Source organism: Natator depressus, chromosome 6, assembly GCF_965152275.1.
Source record: "Natator depressus isolate rNatDep1 chromosome 6, rNatDep2.hap1, whole genome shotgun sequence".
NCBI classification, from domain to species: domain Eukaryota; kingdom Metazoa; phylum Chordata; order Testudines; family Cheloniidae; genus Natator; species Natator depressus.
This window is the reverse complement of record NC_134239.1, coordinates 21,498,350-21,515,341: the sequence shown is the minus strand read 5'-3', so window position 1 is coordinate 21,515,341 and position 16,992 is coordinate 21,498,350. Positions and strand designations below refer to the sequence as shown.

The following is a 16,992-nucleotide window of genomic DNA, read 5'->3' as shown; positions in this document are numbered from 1 at the left end:
ACTTCAATAAGCTTTGGATCAAACCCCCAGTGAAGAGGTGGGAATGCTCCAGACAGACAGACTGGGGCAAGCTCACTGAGCATGCACATACTACTGTAGGAGAGCTGCTATCACATGTATGTTCCTCAAAGTATAAGGTTAAGAGACTGGGGGGATTCACACAGCACCTTCCTAAGTTCCCCCAACCCAGAGACCAAGCATATCATACCTAAAATATCCCATGTCTATTAGCTTGGGGAACTGGACAGTCCTGAGGTCTATCATATAGCATGACAGACAGACAGTATTTCATGATGTTTAGTTCTCTTTGTGATCATATAAGTCCCCCAGATCCCTTTGCCAGGAAACTCTGATGATTAAACAGCATACTGGAAGGAAACTATATCTAACACCTTCTTCTTTCTTTATAAGATGGGTTACTAATGAATACTGGGAAATCACTCAGCGTTAGTACAGCATCTGTAGATTAACATTAGCTTAGTCATATATTTTCATAAAGGGCCAAGGGCTGGAATTCAATCAATTACTTGAATTCATATGGCCCTCTTCATGCGGACGTCATGCTTTGCCAGTCAGAGCAAACAGAGGCAGCTCAAAAATTCATGGGCAAGATTTACACAAGTGGTTAGTGGATTTTGGATGCCCCCAAGCTGAAGGGCCTGACTTTCAGAAAGCCATACCTCTTTAAAGTGTCTCAAATTGGGCATCCCAAAATAAATTAGTTACTTCTGAAAATGTGGCCCAAGCCTTTAAACTTACATTTAAATGAAGGTAATGGTGTTACAACCATGTAGACAAAAAGCGTCTTCCAGTCCCTCGTGCCCAGATCACAGTTCTGGAAGAGGGGGAAACTTTTCCTTACTGCAAGAATATGTTTTTCTGTCTACAGTGAGGCTAGCTTTGGAATTAGCATCTCACTCTCCCAGGTGGGGGAGCAGAAGGAGAAAGAAGGGGGATAACTGAACTGGGAACAGAAAGGGGGGAAACAATTATCTTTATTATATGGGTGTGTGGCTCTCTAGACCCTTCCTGGAAAGATCTTTGGGGCAGAGAGGGGGATGTAAACCCATGGCTACATGTATATAGCTGTCATAATCATGAGCATAGAGGAGGGATCAGAGATAGAACTCAGGACCTCTGACTCCAAAAACACATGCCCCTACCACTTGAACTAAAGGAGAATCTCTGTTTCACATACCTAGTATTGGGGCTGATATCTCCTGTTGCCTGTAACAGCTTGAGAGCAACACGAGGAAGGTAAGAGAATTCTGGAGTTCATTGAAGGGGAGGTGGAGAAGCTTGAATTTCATGTCGCAGAAGCAGGAGCACAAGCACCATCACTAAGGCTCAAGAAAGCAATATAGCAAGAAGGTTGCAATAGCCAAATATGGGAAATTACCAGAGCACATACTAAGGCCTGGGTAATAGGGATGGAAAAGCACAGAGGAAGGTTGGGCAGCATCCTTCATTGCCTTGCATGTTGTGTAGCTATTTACACCTTTGCCATGTAGCTATTTAAATTGTGAGTTGGTACCATATTACACCAACTGGGTGTTGTGTGTAACCATTTCCACCCAGGCAAAGTGAGAGCAATGCAGTGGAGCATCAGGCTCCTTGTTGAGAAAGGAATGACAGGATTTTGTGAGGCACTGGCTGCGAGAAGATAAAAAAAAAGATGATCCTAAGATTATAAGCATGGGTGACTGGAAGGAGGGTGGCGTGGTCAGAATTGGCAGAGAAAGGAGTGAGAGTTCAGCCACTACATTAAAAGGTGACCAAGAAAAAGAAACCAGGAGTTTAGCGGGATACATAGGAATGTCTTTAGAACTGTCTGTAGTTTTACTACCTGTGCATGAATTGATCAGACAATAAAACAGAACTTTGCAATCTTCATGTGACACAAATTTCTCCAACAATTGTTTTCTTCAGTGTTAATTTGAGGGGTTTTGAGAAATTAGCAGAATAAAATTTTGTTGAATCAGAGGAAATGGGTGATTTAAAAAAAAAATAAAAATCTTGTATTGACTTCCAGGGGAAAAACTGTTCTGGTCAAAGGTTTAAACGTGGACTCATCTGGTGCAAAGAGGCCTTCAAGTATACAAGGATGAATCTATTTGACCACCAGATGTGGACACTACACAAAGAAGGTTGAAAACTCAATTAGCGACTGGACCTGTTTACAAGCCTGGAATCCAGACTCCTAGCAGCTGACTGGACCTTGTAAGCAACCTTAACATTCTTTTGCATCAGTATTTTCTTTACTGAGAGGCATGAATTTAGAAGTATTATATTAAATTGCATTTGCACTGAGGGCTTGTCTACACAAATGGTTCTCAACCTTTCCAGACTACTATACCCCTTTCAGGAGTCTGATTGGTCTTGTGTACCCCCAAGTTTCATATCACTTAAAAAGTACTTGTTTACAAAATCTGACATAAAAATACAAGTGTCACAGCACACTCGTACTGAAAAATTGCTTACTTTCTCATGTTTACCATATAATAAAATTAATCGATTGGAATATAAATACTGTACTTACATTTCAGCATATAGTATATACAGCAGTATAAACAAGTCATTGTCTGTATGAAATTTTAGTTTGTACTGACTTCACTAGTGCTTTTTATGTAGCCTGTTGTAAAACTAGGCAAATATCTAGATGAGTTGATGTACCTCCTGGAAGACCTCTGCATACCCCCAAAGGTATACATATCCCTGGTTGTGAACCACTGATCCAAACTACTGCTTAAGTCTATGTAACTTACATCATGCAGGGGTGTAAAAAAGCCACCCCCCCGAGTGATGCAAGTTACATCGACCTAAGCGCTGTCCACACTAGTGCTACGTTGGCAGAGGCGCTCTCTCGCCAACATAGCTTCCGCCTCTTGCTGAGGTGGAGTAATTATCCTGACGGGAGAGCGCTCTTCACCAGATGCACTACAGTGGTAGCGTAGACTAACCCTGAGTTTAAAATGCAAAGTAAAGGGGACTGGATGATTCAGGGGATTGTTAATGGAATACAGAGACTTCCATCTCTGAGGGCCTGTTCTGTTGCCCATTAAAGTAAACAGAAAGCCTCCTACAGCTTTGAATCAGCCCTAAGTCAACACTTGAAATCTAGCTCAAGCTGACATTGGCTAAAAGTCCTTACCGTTTGTTGGCCTATGTACTATGAACTGGTGGCATTACTGTAGTACCTAATGGACAAGTTTTCACCAAAATCCACCAATACAACTGATGTTTCTTGGCACCCTTACTGGTAGTCTCAGCAGAGAGGCCTGGGATTCAATGGACATGGAGCTGAGACAATTCTGTCAACTGCCATGTTGGTCCCTCTTGGGGAATGTCTGCCCTTCAAGCTGGAGGTATAAGTTCCAGCTCAAGGAGACACACCTGCCCTAGCTCTGATGAAGCTAGTACGCTAAGGATAGAGGGTAGCTGCCCCGAGTACATGCCTAGCATCTAAGATGGGTACATACGCAGGGAAGCTAGCCCCTACTGCCACCACAGCTACACTATTTAGTGCGCTAGCTCAATTAGAGCTAGTGCGGGTACATCTCCTCAAGCTGGAATTTACACTTGCAGCTTGAAGTATAGATATGCCACTGCTGCCATCACATAAGTAATGAGAAACCTGTACAATAAGCCTAACATGCAGGGATTTGAACCAAAGTCCACGAAAGCAACTGGGACAGTAGTCTTTCCATTGATTCAATGGGCCTTGCATCTCTCTACCCAATGTGAGAGCTAGGTCATTGGGTAGAGAGAAGCAACTTCTAAATACAGTGTCACAAATAAAACAAACTTTCTTTCTATTTCCACATTCCATTGCCTATGGAGTTCCCCCCCCCGCCCGATTTGGTTCAATTTAACATTAAATCCAATACATTCAGGCATCTGCCTGGGTTAGGTCTTCACACTAGAAATAGGTTTCTGTACAAAATATGCCGTTGGTATGATTGTTCATTTCTAAAACAGTGGCAGGTTGGCCCATAACGAGAGGCAGTTCTGCCATCTCCTTCACTTCTCCCAAAGTTATGTTCAGTCCTTCTTCTTTGTTTTTTAAATGGGAGAGGGTTTTATTGATCAGCATTCATTCATATTTTAAACATTGGAATAGAAAACGTTTCTCACTTTCAGTCTTTCCTCTGCTTTACTGATTATAAAGTCCTTGCTCTCTGTGTTTCCAGGGAATCTGGTCTCTCCCAGTTTCTATTTTCAGTTTATGATTGCTAAGGGTCTGATTCAAAGTCCATGGAAATCAATGGGAATCTTTCCATTAATCTCAGTGCGGTTTTGTTTCAAGTACTAACTCCCTACGTGGGCAAGGTCTGCCTGACTTTTGCATCTTGCACTGTAGAATGATATTTTGTTAAAGGAATCAACAGTACGTCAACTTCTTGGTCCTGATCTGCCCTTCCAGGATGCTGTGCATTTTTATTTTTAAGGTTTGATTTAAGGGAATTTTGAGCATTATTTGTTTTTCAGTAGGATTGTTTGTATCATGGATCTTAGTGTCAAATGTTTTTTGGGTCTTGGTGCAAAGCTGCATAGGAGTGAAGTGTATAACGAATTTCAGGTGTAGGTCTTTTAGTGCTATATGATGAAGGGAATGGGTGGTGCTGTAATTGAGATGGTAATAGAAACCATTTTTAATTGTTCATTAATTAGAACATGGAATCCTTCTAGTTCCGCTCAGCAACCTTTGCTGGTAGAGTCCCAAAATGACTTAGGAGCACAAGTCCTTTTGGGTTTTCTCTTGTCTCTGTGCATTTTCCTAATGGCACTTTTGCTCCTAAGTCTCTTGGACACTTTTGAAAAAATCCCACTCCCTCTGAATGTGTAGTGCTTGTTTGCAGAAATTCACACTGTTCCTCCTAGGGCTTTGTCCTTTTTGGTACAATCTGCAGCTGATCCTCAGACTTCTCTTGTGTAACAGAATGAGTTGAATTATACTATTGAATAATTTTAGTGGTGTTTTTATCAATGGGTTGCATTTATCTCGTGGTTTCTTTATGGCGTAGAAGGCTCACAGAGCTTTTCCTTATACAGTAATACTTCTACAGCCAATTACAATACAGTAATTCATTTTATGCAATCAGCTAGAGCTTGCATCTCAGTATAGATTTGCTCCACACATAAAGAACCTGCATAATAGCACCAGTTGGAAAGAAGCCTATCGTTACAGCTTGTTATCTCAGAGTTTTCTCTACAGCCTCAACAACAAATTAGGAAAGGATCTGTCATTAGCCACTATAGTTTTATCTGCAAATTCAACAAGAGTCCAAGTGACAGGAAAAGGTTGTCTGTCCTTTCTCAAGCGTTGTGAGCTTTTCCACTGCATAAACAGCCTGAACTTTAAGGGATCATTTTTCAGCAAGAGAGAGCGCTTCCACTTCATCCCGACATGCGGGAAAGGGGATCCTAATTCCAGCTGGTATCAACAGCATAGGGATCATAAACCTTACCCGGTGTCTAAGAGAGATGAAAGTCTATCCACCAGTGAGAGTTTGGTTACTGCAAATTACTTCTTCCAGAGAGGTACTCATTCTGGGTATCACTGGGAACAAAGGCTTCCACATCAGAGACACCTTTACGGCTGCATAAAAACAACAGCTGCCTAAGAGGATGTGATACTCAGAGCTGCAAGTATCGTGTGGGCTTATTGGTCTCCCATCTGCTTCTTTCAGGTCAAGAGTGCCCCTGGCTACTGGTACTAACTATGCACTTATAGAAAAGGAGTACTTGTGGCACCTTAGAGACTAACCAATTTATATGAGCATGAGTTTTTAAGTGCACACAGATGCAGACTCCTAGGCCACTGGCTCCTCCTATTTGCATGTCAGTCAATGATGCTGATAACCTTTCAGCCTACGAAATCAACCAGAAGAGAACATGCTTCTGTTGGCATCTTCATTTTTAATGGAAAAGAATCTTTGCATTCTGACTTCATACTGGGTCCTGTGAACAAGCAACGTCCTCACCCTATTCTAGCACAGAAGAAACACACACTAGGTTAGAACTTGATTCTGCGGACACTTCCACACATGCTTAACTTTAAGCATAAAGCAAGTGAGCTTGGTGTAGCTCAAAAGCTTGTCACTCACCAACAGATGTTGGTCCAATAAAAGATATTACCTTACCTACCTTGTCTCTTTCATATCCTTGGACCAACATGGCTACAACACTGCATATAACTTTAAGCATGTGAGCAGTGGGGCGACTTGTGCTTAACTTAGTGCCCAAATTCACCCTTTTCCTAGGCTGTTTTTGTTAACTGTTGAAATAACATAATAAGATTCAGCCTAAACCCACCCCCACAGTCCAAGTGAGGAAGTTTCTGGGGTTCCCCATCCTCTCTTTCTGTCCTGAACCAGTTTCCTCTGCCCACTCTCACTTCCCAGAGTGGACTTAATGAACTGAACTTTCCACAATGAGCCAGGAGCAATCAGTATTTTCAGACAGTCCCAATACGTGCCAAGAGGGTGAGTTAATAGAACAACTATGCCTGCCTAGTCTACCTTGAGGCAACAAGAACTCTATGGCTAGCCTCATCTCTCAGATCTATTGAGAGGAGCTTTCCCATTGGACAAACTTTGGAAAAGAAGATCCTAAATATGAAACTTGATGAAGATGGTAAGTCAAATTCAGTCCTGGTGTAAGCAGATGCAGCTTCCAATGACATCAGCAGGAGTTGCACTGCATTACACTTGGACTGAATTTGGCCCTGTATTTCTAAGAAACCAGCTCTGTCCCTGCCCTTGTACGCATTTCCTTAATTCCTACTGACGACTGTGTTTCAGTTTTGATCCATGTGCCAGACAATGCAATGCAAGCCCGCTACCTTACAAGCCTAACAAGGACTTTTATTGACTTGGACCCTCCTGCCTAGATGATGCATGGCCACCAATGAACAAAGAGGAAAAGGTCTCAGCTTCTCTCCTCACCATAGCAACCAAACACCTTATGCTCAACACTTTTCTGTTTCATAAGCTGGTTGCCATGGCAAATTACTTATGTCAGAGGGGAACAGGAAGCATTCTGTGTTCTCTAAAGAAAACAAAACAAATTCTTAAACTTTATTTCTTATTAGTTCACTTTTTGCCATGCTGCAAGTGACCCCTAAGCTCTGGAGAGAGCCAAGTCAGTGAAGTGGCCACAGTCTTCTAAATGTGTTAAAGGTACCCATGATTACTAAATCTGGTGCATCTACAGGAGAGTTGGATTCAGGGAGCCTAAGTGGTATACACTGGGGCGGGGGGTGGGGGGGAACCAATCTAAGTTACGCAACTTCAGCTACGTGAATGACGTAGCTGAAGTCAACGTATTTAGGTCTACTTACCGCGGTGTCTTCACTGTGGTAAGTTGATGACTGACACTCTCCCGTCGACTCCGCCTGCACCTCTCGCCCTGGTGGAGTACCAGAGTCAATGGGAGAGTGCTCGGTGGTTGATTTATCGCGTCTAGACTAGACGCGATAAATCGACCCCCGCTGGATCGATCGCTGCCTGTCGATCCCGCGGGTAATGTAGACAAGCCATAAGTTTTCTGGGAAGAATAGCAGCAAAATGATATTGGGGAGCCCGGCATTTTCACCAGGGAGACCAGTTTTCTCAGTATCCTCTGGAGGAGGAAGTTCTGAAACCATGTGAGGCAAGAATCTGCACAGACATTAAGAATATAACATAAGAATGGCCACACTGGGTCAGACCAAAGGTCTATCTAGCCCAGCATCCTGTCTTCCAACAGTGGCCAATGCCAGGTGCCCCAGAGGGAATGAACAGGTAATCATCAAGTGATCCATTCCCTGTCACCCATTCCTAGCGACATTCTCCTCTCCCCCTCACCCCCGCAGAAGCCCCAGGGAAGCCCTGATTTCAGTTACACAGAAGATGCTTATGCACACTATGAGAAGGGACCAAATGAACGTGTGGTAAGCAAAGGATGGAACCATGGAAATGAGCAGCAACGTTCTGCTACCTAAAACAACCAAAGCTAAGCAAAGTTAGCCATGATGACCCACAGTGCACCTCAACCTTAAAATGTTCCAAGAAGACAGTAAAGGATTCAGTCCAGCTACTTGCAATCAGGATACAACTGGGACTGATAATTCTCCTCAGTGTCCAGGACAGGGGGCCAGGTTTTGATCTCCTTTACAACAGTGTAAAGTCAGCCTAACTCTATTAACTTCACTGGAATTACTCTGGATTTACATTGGTGTAACCAAGGGCAAAATCTGGACACACACACACTTACATCCCTTTAATTCTAGCACGCTCTGGTGTTTGCTATGTCAGTGAGAAAGTTATCATGGAGAAACAACTTCTGTGATTAGCTGGAGGGGCAGGGCATGGGGAAAGGATAGTTCAGACTTCAACTTGGCTGATTCCTGGGTTTCTCTAGTGGAAATAGATAAATCAGAGTACACCCTGCAGAATTATTTTGGATGATCTTCATCTATGATGGGACTTAAAAGACCATTTTTTTAATTGTACCCTGTGTGAAGGTTTCTCTGACACAGGGTGGAAATCATGCCAAAGTACCTCAGGATACATACATGCCTGTTGGTAGAGATCAGACCGGGGAGTTGTGGATCCTACAGCATAAGTGGCACTACTGCCTGAGCTAGAAGACCCACTCCTTATGACAAGAGGCTGATATCTTCTATTTTTCCAGAGAACACATACACCATCAGCAGCAAAAATGTGAACGTCCCTACGCTGCCTGGCCAGAGTACCTCAATACCAGTGGGACCACTTATAGGAGGGTGGTTGCATTCTCATTCTGTGCTTTCCTTCTTTCTTGCCACTGGCATAACCAGCATCCATTTTGGCAATTATGGTGGTTGCTTTGTAAAGTGAACAGTTATTGATGAGGAACAGGATTGAGGTCATCAAGGCAAAAAATTAACCATGAGTTGGTAATGATTTTCACTGACTGTAGACCAGCTTCAGGTGCAAGCCAGTGACCTTGAGATAATGAAAGAACAGCTATCGCTGGTCTGCTGATACGGGCATTGTGCACTATGCTGTGCAGTGAGACAACAGATTTGAATCTACACTGGCAAAACTCAGGACCTGTAATTCACCACCAGGGCAGCTCCACTGTTGGGAGCAACTTTTGAAGCTGTACATCAGCCAGTGCACCTGTGTTTTTACTAGGGCTGTCAAGCAATTAAAAAAATTAATCGCAATTAATCGCATTGTTACACAATAGTAGAATACCATTTATTTAAATAGTTTTGGATGTTTTCTACATTTTCAAATATATTGATTTCAATTACAAACACAGACTATAAAGTGTACAGTGCTCACTTTGTTTATTTTTGATTACAAGTATTTGTACTGTTAAAAAAAAAGTATTTTTCAATTCACCTAATACAAGTACCGTAGTGCAATCTCTTTATCATGAAAGTTCTACACTTGTAAGTTTAATTATATACAAAAACCCCCCTGCATTAAAAAATAAAACAATGTAAAATTTTAGACCCTGCAAGTCCACTCAGTCCTACTTCTTGTTCAGCCAATCACTCAGACAAATAAGTTTGTTTACATTTGCAGGAGATAATGCTGCCCGCTTCTTGTTTACAATGTCACCTGAAAGTGAGAACAGGCATTCACATGGCACTGTTGTAGCCGGTGTCGCAAGATATTTATGTGCCAGATGCTCTAAAGATTCATATGTCCCTTCATGCTTCAACCACCATTCCAGGGGACATGCATCCATGCCAATGACAGGTTCTGCTTGATAACAATCCAAAGCAGTGCAGACTGACGCATGTTCATTTTCATTATTTGAGTTAGATGCCACCAGCAAAAGGTTGATTTTCTTTTTTGGTGGTTCGGGTTCTGTACTTTCCGCATCGGACTGTTGCAGTTTTAAGATTTCTGAAAGCATGTTCCACATCTCGTCCCTCTCAGATTTTGGAAGGCACTTCAGATTCTTAAACCTTGGGTTGAGTGCTGTAGCGATCTTTAGAAATCTTACATTGGTACCTTCTTTGCATTTTGTCAAATCTGGAGTGAAAGTGTTCTTAAAATGAACTACATGTGCTGGGTCATCATGCGAGACTGCTATAACATGAAATATATGGCAGAATGCAGGTAAAACACAGCAGGGAACTTACAGTTCTCTCCCAAGGAGGTCAGTCACAAATTTAATTAACACATTTTTTTTAACGAGCATCATCAGCAATGGAAGCATGTCATCTGCAATGGTGGCTGAAGCATGAAGGGGCATAAGAATGTTTAGCATATCTGGCACGTAAGTATCTTGCAATGCCAGTTACAAAAGTGCCATACAAATGCCTGTCCTCACTTTCTGGTGACATTGTAAATAAGAAAGAAGGCAGCATTATCTCTTGTAAATGTAAACAAACTATTTGACTTAGCAATTGGCTGAACAAGAAGTAGAACTGAGTGGACTTGTAGGCTTTGAAGTTTTACATTGTTTTGTTTTTCAGTGCAGTTATGTAACAAAAAAAAAATCTACATTTGTAAGTTTCACTTTCACAACAAAGACTGCACTACAATACTTGTATGAGGTGAATTGAAAAATACTATTTCTTTTGTTTATCATTTTTACAGTACGAATATTTGTAATAAAAAAATACACTTTGATTTCAATTACAATACAGAATACAATATATATGAAAATGTAGAAAAACATCCAAACTATTTAATACATTTCAATTGGTATTCTATTGTTTAACAGTGCGATTAAAACTGTGATTAATCGCGATTAATTTTTTTGAGTAAATCGCATGAGTTAACTGATTAATTGACAGCCCTAGTTTTTACCTCTGTCTTATGCAGCCATAATCTGAGCAGGGACAGACAGGACAACACTAAAAATGCCCAAGCTTCCACCAGCAGAGCTGCACCACTAGTGAATTTTACATTCCATTTCCCCTAGAATAGGTGATGCCGTGCTACAGAGACTAGTGGAGCCGATATGTTACAAAGGAGACAGTCTTTCTTCTATGACTGGCAGAAGCAGTGACTACGTCCTCTTTAGACTCTTGCTCTGGCATATTAATAAAACCAAGTGAATGCCAGGATGATAGAGGCCCTTGAGTTATACCTCCCTACTGCATACATAATCACGATGGTGGTCAGGAAGGATAGGAGGTATCCAAATGAATGGGTAGACTTTGGTGTTCTCTATCCACAGTGCAAGTTCTCTTTTCTTTGTGCTCATGGGAGCACGCTGAAATGCCCCCCATTTCTCTCCCTTTATATACTTTCATATCAGTAGGCCCCATGTCTGACCAGCCTATCCTTCCAGTCCTAAGAAGGACAGCACTATACCTCATCTTCAGGTAGCCAGTGCCACTGCAGGTTTGGCTGGAAAGGTTCCTAGAGAGCTGCATACCCTGCCCTCTGCAGTCTAGGGCTCTTCCAGTGGGGTTGCTCATCAGCCAGAGCACCTCTTCTTGGCCAGACATGGTACAGCAGTCTCTTCAACTCTGGCCCCCTCTATCAACTGTCCCTCCAAGCCTGTGGTGGTTTGCCCCTTCTCACAACTCAGCCTTCCATCCAGGTACTTATAGTCTCTGTCCCTTCCAGAGTAGTAAGGAGTCCAACAAAGAAGAAGTCTAATGACCTTACGCCAGGTTTTCATCCCCACCCTGGACTCAATAGTTCTTCTCCCCTTGCATCGGGGGGCTTTTACATCTCTTTTCCAGGTAGCTGGCAGGGAGAGCCTCCTGCCGTCCTCTGGGTTCCAGCCCAGGCACCCTGTTTGAAGCAGCTTAGCCTGTTTCTTCATTGCTGCTTCCCTCGGCCACTTCCTACCTTCATCTGCCTCCCAGCCCCTTTCACAGAGAAACTCATTCTAGTGCTTTGTCCCTGGAGGGTCCAGCCACTTCCTGCCAGCTTACACTTGATTCAAAGCCATCCCCTTCTGCCTGGTCCATAAGCTTTTATCCCAGCTCTTGATGGTCCACCAGTTAGCTGCAGCTGAGGAGGTATTTACTCTGTCTCTTAACCGCTTAGTGACTGTGGCAGGATAAGGTTTATATACCTCATTATAGTTCTACATAGAACGTGCAAACTGCATCTGATATCTGCTTGATGGCTGGTGAGGTTTCAGACCAGTTCATATTAGTGGACAGCCGTTCACATCATAAAAACCGCCATGAAGGCACCTTTGTTGGTAGTTTCACTGTGGCCAGGTCTACACTATTACTCCTGGGGGAATTTTGCGTCATTGCGCATGCGCAGAATTCATGGCCCCCGGAGATTTCTTTGCTTACCTGCAGAAAATGACTTCTAACAGGGAAGTAAAGAGAAGCCACAAAAGTGGTCATACGCCCACTTCCTGGTAGTGCAGACAGGTTGGTTTGGGCATCCAGAGCAGCTGGTAGAGACATAAATCACCACCTGGGGTGGGGGGGGGCTGGGTAGTCATGTCCTCTGTCCCTCTTGCTAGCTATTGCAGCACGCTCGGCGTGGAGGGGCAAAGTTTGGGGGGTATTTCTGAAGGGGTAGGCATGGGGCAGGCTCTGTTGCCTCAGGCGGAGGAGAATGTAGCAGCCTGCCTGCTTAGTGAATTATTCCCATTGTTGTTAGTGAATTCCCCCAGGAGTAGAAAATAGGTATAACATTTTAAAGGCTCCTTTACATTGCCAGAGTGGTGTAAAGGAGCCTTATTGTAAAGGACAGCATGGCTGCATAAATGCTTATGGTGCTTTAGTGATTAAAACGGGTCTACATTTTTGGGCTGAAAAAATTTCCTGTCAAAATGTGCTCCATGAATGGTCTGCTACTGACCTTTTTGGAAATGGTCAGTAGCCAGTATAAAGGCGAGTTTGAGTCCCCAGCCCTCACTTCAGGTGCCTATGATGTAACACTGAGCATATGACTGCATGTATTTGTTGACTAATAACTAGAAGTAAAGGGTGAATACTAGCTACATTACTATTAGACAGAGGGGGTTTGGCGATTTCCTCCAATGCTCCCCACTCCCATTCTTCATCCTTTGTATCGTAGTTTAAACTTACATCTGTGTAACCACATTGTGAAAAATCCACACCCCTGAGCAACACTTATACTGACCCAACCCCTGGTGTAGAGAGCGCTATGGTTCTCCCATCAACATAGCTACCGCCTCTCACAGAGGTGGATTAACTATGCCAACGGGAGAAGCTCTCCTGTTGGTTTAGGAGCATCTTCACTGAAGCACTGCGGCAGTGTTTTAAGCATCCCTTTCCCTGTGACTGGAGAAGCCCAGGAGCGTCCTAGCACAGGGACTGAACGACCCTAACTGGCACAGCAATGTGGGAGTTGCCCAGGTCCTTTATGTTCTGTGGCTCAACAAAAGACTCCATCCTCCAGGGTCATCAAATAGGCCAGCACCTCTCACCAGCACTAAATCCAAGTTACAAGGAAGTGAGAGAGGCTGGCAAGGCAGGATGCCTTGTTACTGCGAATATAAAAGGCCAGATCCCCAGCTGGTGTAAATCAGCACAGCTCCACTGAAGTCCACGGAGCTAGGCTGCTTTCCGGCTCCTGAGGATATAGCCCCAAATGTCTGTTTTTATTTAAAAAAATAAAAAGAGAGAGAGAAGTGGGAGGAGACCAAGACTTATTAAACAACGTCTCGGGGTCTGTCTGGACCATTTGGGTTATCCGCCAGAAGCGCGGTTCTAACTCACCATTAGCGGCTCAAGTTCTTAGTGCACCAGGCTGCAACCAAACAACCCTCCCCACGTCTCGCTGCTCCACCGGCCGGCACCACGGCTTGAGCGAGGCGCTAAAAATAAGGACTGAGCAGCAAGTCCCCTCCGGCGGCGGCGGCGGTGGCGGTGCCTCCCCCGCGCCCAGCGCCCCGGCGGAGGGAAAGGGAGGCGCCTTTAGCGTCGGTGACTGACGCGGCCCGCAGCCCACCAGGAGGGCGGAGGAGCCGGGGCTGGGGGCCCGGGGGCCCGGGCGGGCGCCGAGCGCCTATCAGCGGCGGCGGGAGGCGGTGAGTGACTGGTGGGCGGGGAGCGGAGCCTGGGCGTGTGCCGCTCGCCGCTGCCGGGCCGCCGCTGGTGCACAGACACACACACACACACGTACATTGTCCGAGCGAGCCGCCGCCGCCGCAGCCAGAGAGCGCCCCAGGGCTCGGTGCCAATGCGGGCTGGGCGCTGCCAGCCGGGGGCTTCTCCACCACCCCGGTGGAAAGTTCACCTTCGCCTGGGCCCGGCGCACCATTGATCCAGAGCGGCCGCCGCCGGGCAGGGAGGCAGGATCTGCGGCTCTGGCCGGGAGGGGGGATTTTTTTTTTTTTTGGCCTTTTCCCTCCAAACTTTGTGCGCGCGCCTCCCGCAGAACCCCCCCCCCCCACCGCACCCGTATCTCCGCTGAGGATTTGCCTCTCTGCCGCGCAAGGATAAGCCGCCCGGGCGGGGGTGAGCGCTGGTAAGTGCCCCCGTCTCCTGCGCCCTGCGGGGCTCGGAGGTGGCGGTGCAGCCGCGGGAGTTGTTTTTGCAGGTGGTTTCCAAAGTGCGGGCAGCGGCAGGAGGATGGGGCGGCGGCGGGGGGGGGGGATGGTTCTCTGCCTGTGGGCCCCCCCTCCCGCTCCCACGCAACCCCCCGGGAATGCTCCGGGCGGCGGGCGTGCAGCAGGCACTGCAGTGGCACGGGCAGCGTGTCCCAGGGAGCATGTGTGCGCGGTAAGGACTGGTGGCGGCAACCGGGCATTGCAGAGCAGAGCTGGCTTTCCTTAGCGGGAGGCGGCGGCGGCTGCTGCTCGGGGGGTGGGGGGGGTCGCTCGCGGGAGCTCCGTCGATCCTGCACCAGCTGGGATACTGGGCTCCGGAGTGAGCTGGGAAGATCAACCCACCCCTCTTCGGAGTCGGAAAGCGGGTGCCTTTGAGAAAAAGAGTGTGTGTGTGTGTGTGGGGTGGGGTGGGAGGGTGTCCGTGTGTGCCTGCCTGGATGCATCAGTTGGGAGGGAGCACTTGTATAGGGAGGAGGACGGGGGGCTATGCTTGTGAGAGGGCAGCAGCAATGGGAGGGGTTACATCTGTTAGGGGAGAAGGGAGACAACAGTGGGTGTGTCTGGGTTGGGGTGGAAGAGTAGCTTTGGTCTTGGATGTGTCCGCGGCTGCACCGTGGTGGAAGAAGGTAGTGAGGGGAGAGGGGGTAGCCACCTGTTGGTGTTTGTGGGGGGAGGCTGCAGTTTTTCTTCCCATGATTCTCTGAGCGTTTGCAAATTGGTTGCCCCTCCATCCTCCAAAAGCTTTCACTCTTCCTCTTGATTTTCAGACCCTCTTGTTTTGTGAAAATCAGGCCCCAGCAGCCTGCTCCAGAGGCCACTGGGGTAGTTCTCATACCTCCAGATTTAAAAGCCTCTGTGTTAGCAGAGGGAGATGGTGGCATTCATGTATGTGTCTAGGCTGTTTGGCAATGGTATAGATTTCTCCTTCTGTATGTCCCAGCCCAGCTGCCCTCTCTCAGCTGTGGTACTCCACATCCCCCTGCTGCACCTTTTGCACCTGGGAGCCAGTGGCAATAGGATCTCAAGGCAGCTGCTGATGACTTCTGCTCTTTCTTCCTCTCCACTTCTTTTCCCTCCCCAAAATATGACAGGGCTTCCAAACAGGAAAGGAAGGGAGAGGAGAGAATCACCTGCTGGCCTGCCCTCCCAGTCTTACAATGACTCTGCTTTCTGTAAACACTTCCTGCCAGTCCAGAAAACATGGGGAAATAAATGGGAGGGGCCCTGCATCCTTCAGGAGAATACCACAGCCTGCTGTCACGTTTCCCTTGCCTGTTTTTTTTCCTGCCTCTCTCGTTTTTCATCTTTCCTAGATCCCTTGGTATCGCTATACTGATGCCTACAGTGATATCACTGTCGACAGCAGCTTTAGGGAGTGGTCTATGTTGATAGCACAGCAAGACTTCTAATAGCTGAGCCTGGGTGGCCACTGTTCTTTCAGTCGTCATGTGCCATTGAATCGGTGCAGTAATAATAACGCCTCTGAGTGCCTTTCATTCCAGAGGGTCCCGCAACCCGTTACAAGGCAGGGGCTAAAACAAAAATACAGGGGGGTGGGGGGCTGAAGAGAGGAGACTCTCTAGGATCCTTCCTCCTTCCAGGGTGTGTCTTGCTTTCTAGTCTCAAGCATTATACCACGGCCACACACAGGTAGAGGAGGGATGGACACAGCTCCCAGAGCAGCATCACTTGAGAATAATGCCAGGGAAACTCTTTATCCCTTCTGTAGCTCCAGGGTGAGGCTTGCTGTCTCTGCAGTTGCAAAGCCAAATGGAAGTCTGAGCTGGGATTAACAGACTCTGTGTGGCTGATGGTCAGCTCTTGAAATGCCTTGTACAACATTGTACATCACAGTGGGGCGCACACTGGGGTACTGAGGCTGAGAGTTTCAAAGAAGCCTAAGGGAATTAGGTGCTGAACTCTTAGACCTGGCTTACACTCACAGTTATCCTAGTTTAACTACAGGTGTGCTTTTAAACTGACTTAAACAGGTGCAAACACTTGAGTGGATACACTCTTTGCATTGGGCTGAGCTTGTCTTATATCAATTGAGCTTGCATTGGTAAATTTTACAGGTGTGAGTAAAATCAATATAACCTGTTTTAAACAGATAGAAGCATGTCCACAAGGGGTCTGCCCTGGCATAACTAAAGAGTTATTAAAGGAGTCTGAGGCCCCTTTGAAAACTCCAGCCTAAATGCACAAAATAAGCAAGAAAATTACAGGTCCAAGGGGGGACTGGCTGGCTCCAGGGGTTGGTGTTGAGAGATGGATCCTTTATATGTTTAAGACCTTGTCTACACAGGGGTTTTAGCCAATGATGTTGCACTGCTTCAACATCCCCATCTGGCAGAGATGCATTGTACTTGTGTAAACAGTGACTTGCATTGGTGCAGCATATGAGGTCATAGAGTTTAAGGCCAGAAGGGAACATTAGATCATCTAGTCTGACCTGTATACCACAGGCCACCAGCACCCACTGATACTAGACCAAAGCATTAC

At 45.9% G+C, this 16,992-nt stretch overlaps 2 protein-coding genes across 4 annotated transcripts in view; one reads left to right on the top strand and one right to left on the bottom strand.

Moving 5' to 3' along the window:
* The window catches only part of LRRC56 (leucine rich repeat containing 56), a 134,101-nt gene extending 120,259 nt beyond the window's left edge, over positions 1-13,842 (bottom strand). For both annotated transcript variants that reach the window (XM_074954737.1, XM_074954738.1), the window contains exon 1: positions 13,658-13,842. The gene's annotated coding sequence lies outside the window, so the exon portion shown is untranslated. The remainder of the gene's footprint in view (positions 1-13,657) is intronic.
* Positions 13,843-14,002: 160 nt separating this feature from the next.
* The window catches only part of HRAS (HRas proto-oncogene, GTPase), a 75,051-nt gene continuing 72,061 nt past the window's right edge, over positions 14,003-16,992 (top strand). Inside the window, exon 1 of one of the 2 annotated variants that reach the window (XM_074954750.1) lies at positions 14,003-14,408. The gene's annotated coding sequence lies outside the window, so the exon portion shown is untranslated. Of the gene's footprint in view, positions 14,409-14,644; positions 14,663-16,992 lie in introns of those variants that run through there. The other variant, XM_074954751.1, reaches the window with a different exon arrangement.